This window comes from Lactuca virosa, chromosome 8 (genome assembly GCF_052849685.1).
Source record: "Lactuca virosa cultivar CGN04683 chromosome 8, Lactuca_virosa_CGN04683_v6, whole genome shotgun sequence".
Classification (NCBI taxonomy): Eukaryota; Viridiplantae; Streptophyta; class Magnoliopsida; order Asterales; family Asteraceae; genus Lactuca; species Lactuca virosa.
The window spans coordinates 198,913,941-198,925,216 of NC_136433.1; the positions used below are offsets into that span (position 1 = coordinate 198,913,941).

Genomic DNA, 11,276 nt, shown 5'->3' on the forward strand with positions numbered 1-11,276 from the left:
CATGCTACATTCCTCTTCATACAGGGCCACCAATAATCTTTCTTCAGATCCAAATACATCTTAGTGGCCCCAGGATGGATCGAGAATCTCGATCTATGCACTTCCTCCATCAAGGTGGTGCGCGCCCCGCCCGCATACGGCACCTGATGTGTGTGAAATGCACTGGTTTAATCCTACTTTTGAGTTATAAATTAAGCACACAAAGGCAGTGAACCTGTCTTTTAGTGGTATAGTTGGGTAAGTAGAGTGTCGAACTCAGGGAACGGTAAATTAAAACTAAAGACTAATTTTATCTAAATTAAATAGTAAATATGGGTTTTCTCTAGTTTTACAAGACTAGAAACTTACTAATACTACTTAGGCTAAGAACTAGAAAAACAAAGATTTAACTGAATTTAATAATAAAAGGGACTTCTGTTTAGTTCAACTCAATTGATCCTATGGTTGATATTATGGTAATAGTGCAATGGATTAATTCTTCTATTGGCTTCCGATTCAAGTGATTAGCCTTGCGTTCGCTACGATAATCCTTAGAAAACAAACTAACTCAAACAGTGATCAGTTGTCTAATTTAATTTAATTCACTAGATTATTTATTCGGGTTAATTTAGACTTGTAATAGCTAACTAAATTGGTCCTTTAGTTAACCTCTTGCTGATGGTCATCAAACAAGCTCACACATGAATTTACCTAATTTTTCTTATTAATTCTAGTTTCACGTTCGTTAGTCCTAGACATATGATAAAGTGGTCACATAAACATATGGGGTTGATAATTAAAAGATGTTCATACTATTTAATTATCTTCCTATTAACAGGAAATTAGTTATCATTCACACACAAGGTTCTTTAACAAGCTAAAATTAACAAAATCACCAATATTTAATTAATCCTACCATTAATCAAACCATAATATCAATTTTGTATCCCCAAACAGAAGTTTAAGAGTTTTAGCTCATGATTGAGGTAATTAACAGCAATAAAACGAATTCTAATTGTCTAACCATAATTGAGAAACAATAGATTAAGTAGAATGATGAGAATGTGCCTCAAATCTTCTTCGGAATTGGATTCTAGGTTGTATCTTCGTTCTCTAGGGTTCTTCTGGCTCTTCAATCGCAGCTTGCTTCTCCCCAAAGGTTCCAGAAGTCCTTCCATCGGATTAAGACCCGCTATTTATAATTATCACAAAACAGGGGCTACTCGGCGAGTAGGTCGTGGACTCGCCGAGTACTAGTGTGAAATCCGTGTTCGGAAAGGAATCTTGACTTTTCTTTCGGGAACATTCTAATGAACTCACCGAGTACATGCGTGGACTCGCCGAGTAAGTGCATAGTTTTCCCTTTTTCTTCATTCTTTGGTCTCTAATTGCTTCTCCTTTTTCCTTTCTGCTTCCAAGCATGTCTTTTGGACTGAAAACACAATATAAGCATTATTAAGTACCTTTTGTCCATATTTTGCATATAATTAGCCAAAAATGAATAGAAATATATGTTAAACATATGATTAATTATGCACATATCAAAATACCCCACACTTGACTTTTGCTTGCCCCCAAGCAAAACTGAATTTTAACACATTAGAATCATATAGGACAACTCAAGTCGAACCCAGCCATTATGCCAAGACCGCAACGCGCACATTTGTGTCTAAAATTCCTAATAACCCCCCCTACTCTAAATATTCACAATCCTCATAAACATTCGCCCACTCACCCCGAACTATGATCATTTTATGCATCCCTCCGAATCCATCCTCAGAAAACCTCTTAACCTCAATGTGTTTTTGGTTGAGTAACCCAAGCATACATAATCTAGATAATTACAATTTATGATACGACATTGGAGCTCTTTGGAATTCTTCATTTCTTTGGCATTTGATCTTTGATCTCTTTGAATTCACCACTTTGTTGTTTGGTTTTTGGTATCTTCAACTTTTTGAATTTCTTGGAATTTTTGATCTTCTAATTTCATATTTGACTTTGATGCTCCAAAAATTCTTACAATTTTTCTTTTGTAATTCTCTCTTTTTTTTCATGTAACTCACTTTTTTCTTCACTCAATACCTACATGCTTAAGCAGGGGCACTCAACTTCAACCTTTATTGATTAATGATAACAATTTTCCTGGATACATTTCAAGTACACGATGCGAAACATATTGCATCCTTCGGGCTAAGCGAGGTTGTGTTTTTGTCCCATGATTTCACTAGAATAAGGGGGCCACAAATGCACTATAACGTATATAGGCTCAACTAAACATTTGGGTCTTCATACAATCATCCACACAATTCTAACATGGAATCCTAATTACTTTTTACCAAAATTTTCTAAATTAAATCCTAAGTAACATTTTTGGTATGCAATAGTGCAAAAAAAATTTTTTAAAAAAAAAGACCTAAATTATGATATTAGGATTGTAAATTTGCTAAGGTTCAACCAACCCCCTACCCCACACTTATTTCATGCAATGCCCCCATTGCATGCTATGCATGATAAAGAAAAAAAAAATACTAAAGTATAGAGGGAATTGGAACAAACTCCCCTGGGATAGTAGTGGCGAGGCTGGTCATCTTTAATTTAGCTCCATCTTTGAATGACTTTAAACATGGGAACAACTCATCCATGTCTTGGGTGTCATGTCGCGTGTGGTAGACTTGCAAATGACTCAAATATGTAGGATACAGCTCCTAGAAACCTTCAGCAATGATTCTCTATGAAAGAGTTAGATAAAACTGCAACGAACGTGCCCAAAACAACTCTGGAATCCGAAAAATGATGATGGACTCGGCGAGTAAGTCGTGTACCCGGCGAGTATGTTGCTAACTTGCAGAGGAGTCGTGTAATTGTCCATGCACTCGCCGAGTAAGATATATGCACTCGGCGAGTAGGCGCTGAGTTTTCCTTTCGACTGAAGTGCTGAATTGGGGTAATTCAGTGACTCTTTTTCTAATTACTTCAGTAATAAAGCACTCTACACTCCCAACTCTAACGGACTCGAACTTAATGGAAAAGACTTCGCACTCTCAATTGAACATTCCTTACTTGAACCTTGACCCATAAGACTTCTAAATGTATCCTAACCTTCCAATCCTGAAAAAAAATGCAGACAAGAGTGAAAGCAACCAAAAGTCCTAACAAGAAATAAAATCATCCAAGTTTAACAAGTTGTCCAAATCAAAGATCACGAAAATAAATTAAAAACACAAAAGAAACATTCTTCATTCTTCATCATCCATGTCGGCTCCTCCAGCTCCACTTCCTCCTCCTTCATTGCCTTTCCTCATCCTTTCTTCCCAACTCATGATGTAGGGGTAGCCGGGTCCAGGTCTCGGTGCGATGTTCATTTGTTGGAAGAGATAGCCAAATGATTGATTGTTATAGTTAACTCCTCTTCCAATATCATCCAAGTAGCGCCGGTACTCAAGTTGATTCCATCCATCGTTCTCTTCTTCCATCGGAATAACCGGTGGGTCTTCCCGTACCCGCTCGCTTCTTTGCCTCACTCGCCTTCCCGGCTCCTCGGGGATAGCCGGCTCATCCGCATGAGGAATAGAAAAAGAATCACCAAACTTTTCCACAATCCTTGCCCTCCTATATAATGTGGTGTTGAACGGAGGGGGATAAATGACCGTCAGCGCCCTTGACTCTTGCAAATCTAATACCCCAAATGACCTTGCAAGCCTCGTCACAAACATCCCTCCATTAATCTTGGAGTTCATCTTCTCCTTAACAGCCCCTTCAGCAAGATACTTGGCTACGCGATAGGGGAGATTGCAGAAAACATCGGGAGTAATAATACTCCAAAGATAAAAGATGTCAACGGTCGGGACCTTGTCCCAGTCCTTTCGCATATTAATCGTGCTGGCAATGAACCGATGAATGAGACGGTGGATCGGTGAACGTATGTGACCCTCTTGTGCGGTAGATGGGATGTACACCCGGTTAGCAATAGTATTCCACCAGGTAGAAGCAACCACTCCCTCGGGGAGATCTTTGTGGCAATTCTCTAAAAAAACTTCAAAATCTTCATTCAACATAGTGCTTTGCTCATAGATTCCAAGCCTCCATGAAAATTCAGCCATGCTGCATTGTCGCAGCTCCCCACCAAGAGAAAAGGAAACTACATTGGGATTGTAGTACTCACTACCACCTCGGAATGAGATGGTAGCAAAAAACTCCCAACATAATTCAGCGTAGACCGATTCTTGAATTTTGAAAAGCTGTAACCAACCATCACATATGATGGTTGAATCCCCCAAATTACATTCTTTCACCAAATATGGTGTTAGCTCTTCTTCCAAACCAACTTTCCCCATCCAATCCCAATCCACTGCATTGGGTAAATGAATCTCTTTCTGTTTTAAAGCCTTTAACTTGTTTTTGGCACGGGCTTGAGACGATTTGGATGTGATTTGGCGGAACGAGAGCCACGGGATGTCCCCTTGGCTTCCCCCTCTTGAAGACTGACCTCGTCTGGACATGGTACCTGCATGACAACATTAAGAAAGCACAAACAAACAACACCCAGTAATTAAAATTGAATAAAACAGATCTGTATACCCTCCTACTCGCCGAGTTTATGTCCTACTCGGTGAGTAGGATGAACATCGGGACCAGAATCTGTCGAACACATATGGGTCACTTAAAACACCCAATTTTGCACAGGGGTTTGCTGTACTAAGTCCATTAACCACTAAACCAAAAGAAAATTCTCCTAACAACTCCTAATTCATGGTAAAATTAGAACCCTAGAATTTGAGGAAACCCCCAAATCCGAATTTAGACTAAATAGGGGCAAATCAGTGATAAAGCTTGAACCTTTGATGAGTTTTTAAGTGTAAAGATCATACCTTTTCCCTTGAAAGTCGAGGATTAAGCCAAAAATCACAGAAATCGCTTGAAGGAGGCTGTGCACGGCGAGTGTGTGGGTAAAATGGGTAAAAACCCTTATTTCTCAGATTTTTATACCGTCTGTGTAAGTTGGCTACTCGCCGAGTAGAAACGATCTACTCTCCGAGTACAAATGTTTTTACGTGGTTTTTTTGGTTATTTAGACAAGCACTCGCCGAGTACTCATTCCTACTCGGCGAGTAAAGCTTGCAGTTTGACAAAAATTGAATTTAATTTTTAACCCACCACCCCACACTCTAGGCATTGCTTGCCCTCAAGCAATCATTTAGAACATATTTCCAGAAGAAGAAGAATGAAAAAGATCCTAAGGAATTAAAAAGAAAGTAAAGGAAAAAGAAATGCAAACTCTAAACTCGGGTTGCCTCCCGGAAGCGCTTCTTTTTAAGGAGTCATTAGCTGGACTCCTCCCATTCTACGTGGCTGCAATCCCTTCCAGCAACATCAACTCTTCCATGCCTTCATTCCTTGGAACTCCTTCTTCATACTTTTTGACTCTATATCCATTGACCTTGAACGGGGTGCCATCTTTTGACAATAGCTCTATAGCACCATGTGGAAACACCTTCTTTACCAGAAAAGGACCATCCCATCTTGACTTGAGTTTGCCCGAGAAGAGTTTTAACCTTGAATTAAAGAGCAACACCTTTTGCCCTTCATGAAATTCTTTATTTTCCTTGATCCTCCTGTCATGCCAATTCTTAGTTTTCTCTTTATAGATCAAAGAACTAGTGTATGCATCATTTCTAAGTTCCTCAAGAGCATTCATTTGCATTAACCGGTTGTTCTTGAGCTCCTCCATGTTGAAGTTGCACATCTTTAAAGCCCAAAAAGCTTTATGCTCTATCTCCACCGGTAAATGACATTGCTTTCCATAAACTAACCTATATGGTGTAGTACCAATAGGGGTTTTGAAAGTTGTACGGAAGGCCCAAAGTGCATCGTCTAGCTTATCCGACCATTCTTTTCGATTGCTCCCCACCGATTTCTCCAAGATTCTCTTTAAAGCTCGATTTGTCACTTCGGTTTGTCCACTAGTTTGTGGATGGTAGGATGTTGAAAATTTATGGGTTACCCCATATTTACTTAGCACCTTCTCTAGTTGATCATTGGCAAAATGAGTGCCTCGGTCACTTATGAGAGCTTTCGGGACCCCAAATCTTGAAAATAACTTCTTTAAAAACCTCACCACTACCCGACCGTCATTAGTTGGCAAGGCTTGTGCCTCCGCCCACTTGGATACATAATCCACCGCCACCAATATGTATATGTTGCCTTTGGATATGGGAAATGGTCCCATGAAATCGATCCCCCACACATCAAATACTTCGCACACTTGGATACTATGTTGTGGCATTTCATTTCGAGATGAAATGTTTCCCGCTCTTTGACATGCATCACATTCTTTGACAAATTGGGTTGCATCTTTAAAAATCGTGGGCCAGTAAAACCCAATGTCAAAGATCTTCTTAGCAGTGTAATGTGCTCCATGATGTCCACCCGTGGGCCCGCTATGACATTGCTCCAATATTTTCCAGCTTTCATTCCCGAACACGCATCTTCGTATGATTCCATCCGCGCAGCTTCGAAAAAGATATGGTTCATCCCAAAAGTAATACTTTATCTCGGAAAAGAATTTCTTCTTTTGTTAACTTGTGAGATATTTTGGGATGTAATTGCTAGCTAAGTAATTAGCTATATTTGCAAACCATGGTTCTTCTCCCACAGTCACCATAATATACTCGTCCGGAAAATCATCTCCAACTCTATCTTCTTGCAATCGCGGGTTTTCAAGCCTTGACAAGTGGTCAGCTGCTACATTCTCCATTCCCTTTTTGTCACGTATCTCTATGTCAAACTCTTGAAGAAGTAGAACCCATCGTATCAATCTTGGCTTGGCATCCTGTTTGGCAAACAAATACTTGATAGCAGAGTGGTCAGTAAAAACAGTTGTTTTAGATAAAACTAAATAAGGGCGGAATTTATCAAAAGCGTACACCAGAGCTAATAATTCCTTTTCCGTGGTGGTGTAGTTTTCTTGGGCTGGATTTAAAGTCTTGCTAGCATAATATATGGGTCGGAAGTGCTTATCAACCCTTTGACCAAGGACAGCTCCTAATGCAAAATCACTAGCATCACACATTATTTCAAATGGTAAATTCCAATTTGGTGCAACAATGATCGGGGCATTAGTCAATTTTTCCTTTAAAAATTCAAATGCCTCTAAACACTCTTTAGTAAAATTAAATGGTGCATCTTTTAGGAGTAATTGTGTTAGAGGTCTAGTTATTTTAGAAAAATCTTTGATAAAACGCCGGTAAAAACCCACGTGTCCTAGAAAACTTCTAATACCCTTCACATTAGTTGGTGGAGGTAATTTGGCAATGGTGTCAATCTTTACCCGATCCACTTCAATTCCCGATTTGGAAACCTTGTGGCCCAAAACTATACCCTCCTTAACCATAAAGTGACATTTTTCCCAATTAAGGACTAAGTCGGTCTTTTCACACCTAGCAAGCATTAGGTCAAGATTTGTGAGACAATCATGGAAGGAAGATCCAAAAACAGAAAAATCGTCCATAAAGACTTCCATGAATTTTTCAACCATGTCATGGAATATGGCTGTCATGCACCTTTGAAATGTCGCGGGTGCATTGCATAGCCCAAAGGGCATGCGTCGATAAGCAAAAGTCCCACTTGGGCAAGTGAATGTGGTCTTTTCTTGGTCCAATGGGTCTATGGGTATTTGGAAATAACCTGAAAATCCGTCTAGGAAGCAATAATAACTATGGCCCGATAATCTTTCTAACATTTGATCAATAAAGGGTAAGGGAAAAATGGTCTTTACGAGTGGCATCGTTTAGTTTTCGATAATGAATGCACACTCTCCAACCGGTTACCGTTCGTGTCGGAATAAGCTCATTCTTTTCGTTGGTTATGACCGTCATCCCTCCTTTCTTGGGCACCACTTGAACCGGACTCACCCACGGGCTGTCGGAAATGGAATATATAATCCCCGCATCTAAAAGCTTGACCACTTCTTTCTTGACCACCTCTTGCATATTTGGGTTTAGTCTTCTTTGGTGCTGCACAAGCGGCTTTGCTCCTTCTTCCAGGTTAATCTTGTGTGAACAATAAGAGGGACTTATTCCCTTGATGTCGGTAATGCTCCATGCTATGGCCCGTTTTCGCTTCTTCAAAACTTGCACTAGTTCTTCCTTTTCAGAGTTGGAAAGGTCAGAGGCTATAATGACTGGCTTTTGATGGCCATCTTCAAGGAAGGCATACTCCAAATGTTCTGGTAACTTTTTGAGCTCAGTTTTTGGGTTCTGTTTGTTGTACTCGCCGAGTGTAGGTAAGGGACTCGGCGAGTTGGTAGCTGACTTTACGAATTCTGTTTTTTTTTTCGCTTGGACTCGGCGAGTAGATTGGCCCTACTCGGCGAGTTGAAGTGTCAGATTGCCTCATCAATTCTTCAAACTCAGCTTCTTCCAGCAGCCTCTCGATGTCCATTAAGTCTTTTTCTGCATCAAATTCTTCATCAAAAATTGTGAACTTGCTGGAATCTTCACTTATGCATTCCTCCAATAATTCATCAAGCATGTCAATTGAGAATGCCGTGTCGTCACTATTCTGTGCATACTTCATAGCTTGATCAACCCCAAATGTGACTGAATCTTCTCCTACCCGCAAAGTGAGCTTCGAGTCCCTCATGTCTACTATAGCACTTGCCTTGTTGAGGAAGGGTCTTCCAAGGATGATTGGGACTTGAGGATCCGCCTCCATGTCTAGAATTATGAAATCAGCGGGAAATACAAACTTGTCCACTTTGACCACTAAGTCTTCACATATTCCTCTTGGGAAAGTGATTGTCTTGTTAGCTAAATGAATCGCCATACGAATTGGTCTTGGTTCCGGGAGATCCAGCTTCTTGAAGAATGAATAAGGCATTAAATTCACACTTGCTCCTGAATCAGCCAAGGCATGAGTGGTAGCTAAATTGCCAAATTGGCAAGGTAAAGTTAAGCTCCCCGGGTCACCCTTCTTCTTTGGTAGTTTGTTGAGCATGGCGGCTGAGCAATTCTCATTGAGGACTACCTTCTTCACTTCCTCCATCTTCCTTCTATTAGTGAGAAGTTCCTTAAGGAACTTTGCATATTTGGGCATTTGTGCGACAGCTTCGATGAAGGGTATGTTGATTTGAAGAGCCTTTATATGATCTAGAAACTTCTGGTACTCCTCTTCCTGCTTCACTTTCTTAGCTCGGGCTGGGTATGGCAATGGCGGCTGGTAAAACTTTTCAGGGGTCTGATTGTTCGGATTTGGCAGTGGACTCGCCGAGTCCATATTCTGTACTCGGCGAGTAGAGCTGTCAGATTGAAGATTTTGATTTTCTGCTTCCTCCTTCTGTGATTCTTTGGGTGCTTCATTCTGAATAGGGGCCATAGGAGTGATTATTTTCCCACTTCTTGTTGTGACTATGTTTATGTGCGCGCCTCGTGGGTTGTTTTCGGTTTTGCTAGGAAGTTCGCCCGATGATGTTTGGTTTATTTGTTGAGCAAGTTGCCCTAGCTGCGTTTCTATGTTGTGGATAGATGCTTGCTGGTTTCTAAGCATGGTCCTTGTTTCTTGAATTGCAGCATCATGATCACTATGTCTCTTTTCTGAAGCAGCTACAAATTTGGTAAGCATTTCTTCCAAACTTGGTTTTCTTTCTTGTGATGGCTCCTCCTTTTGGTAAAAACCCCTTCCCTTTTGCTTGAACTTCTCCTCCTTAGCCTTCTTGTACTCGTCATAAGGGAGCCACTCTTTCTTTGGTCTACGCCAATCTTCATCATATCGGTCCCCACTTGAGTAACAAACTTGCACCTTTTTGTTGCCATTCTCATCCAAATCGCAGTCTCTAGTAAGGTGAGGCCCATTGCAATTTTCGCAACCCACCCGAATAGCATGTATCGTTTGGTCCATTTTATCCATCCTCCTATCCATGGTTTTTAGCATAGCCATAACTGCTGACAAGTCTTCTGAAGCTGCATAGGCGTCCCCCCTCGTCACATCATTTCTTGGATTGTGGTATTCTCTAGAATGCTTAGAGAATTCTTCAATTAGTTGCTTTATCACTAGAGGTGCCTTCTTCGTGAGTGGACCTTGCGAGTCAAGTAATTGCCTAGTGGTAACATTTACTCCATCATAGAAGATGGAGACTTCTTGTTGACTATTAAGGTCATGATGTGGGCAATTCCTTAGCAGACTCTTGTACCTCTCCCACGCTTCATATAGTGATTCTCCAGCTTGTTGTTCAAAGTTAGCTATGGCTTTCTTTAGCTTGGATATCTTGGATGGCGGGAAGAATTGATCAATGAACTCTTCTTTCATTTGGGCCCATGTAGTGATAGATCCTGGGGGCAATGACTTGAGCCAATCCTTGGCAGCACCCTTCAAAGTAACCGGAAGCATGCGAAGTAGCTGAGTTTCCCGAGGCACATTTGGAACATTGAAATAATCAGCTACATCATTGACTTCGTCCAAGTGTTTGTAAGCGTCTTCGTGGTCTTTGCCTGTGAAGGGGATCTCCTTAAGTAGAGCCAGGATGTGACCCTTGAGCTCAAAAGTAGCAGTAGCGGGGATTGCGGGTTGCACAAGTCCCGGTCCGGTATCATCGCGTATCCTCTTCTTCCATTCCCCCATGGGGACTTCATCAATGTTAGCCATGAGAATAGCTAATTCGTCGTTGGAATCGGAAACGTGACCGAATGTAGGGTCTTCTTCTTCCTCGGTCTCGTACTCGGTGTCTTCTTTAGTTGGGTCTTCGATTGTCAAAGAGGCGTTGGATGCTCCTGATTTGCTGCTCTTCTTCTTGCTGAAAACGGACTTTAGGTTCTTTAGTGGCGAATTCCTTGAAGAAGCGGATTCTCCAACGGATTTTCCTTTGTTCTTCCTTAGGGCGGATTCCGGGTCGTCTAGAGGAGGGATCAAAGGTGTATCAGATCCTCGGGTCATGAAACAACTGCAAATAAAACAAGAAAAACGCGTAAAAAGAACAAAAATAAAATAAAAGCTAAAACTGTGAACAGTGATGGACTCGCCGAGTTTCGTCGAGTGCACTCGGCGAGTTCAAGGTAAAAACAGAAAAATTTTCTACTTAATTTATTAAAACAGGGATTGATCAAAACCTATACTAACTACTAAATTACCTCAAAATTAACTTTGTGTAAGATAAATCCCACACAAAGGATCGATAAAAATAGAAATTAGTGCTAATTTAGAACCGTTCCCCGGCAACGGCGCCAAAAACTTGATGTGTGTGAAATGCACTGGTTTAATCCTACTTTTGAGTTATAAATTAAGCACACAAAGGCAGTGAACCT

The 11,276-nt window shown here is 40.8% G+C and overlaps 1 non-coding gene across 1 annotated transcript; it reads left to right on the forward strand.

Annotated features, from left to right (window-relative positions):
- The first annotated feature begins 10,129 nt into the window (after positions 1–10,129).
- Positions 10,130–10,236, forward strand: LOC145135294 (small nucleolar RNA R71). The gene has a single exon (XR_013719757.1). It is a non-coding gene; the product is annotated as a small nucleolar RNA R71 (small nucleolar RNA).
- The last annotated feature ends 1,040 nt before the right edge of the window (positions 10,237–11,276 follow it).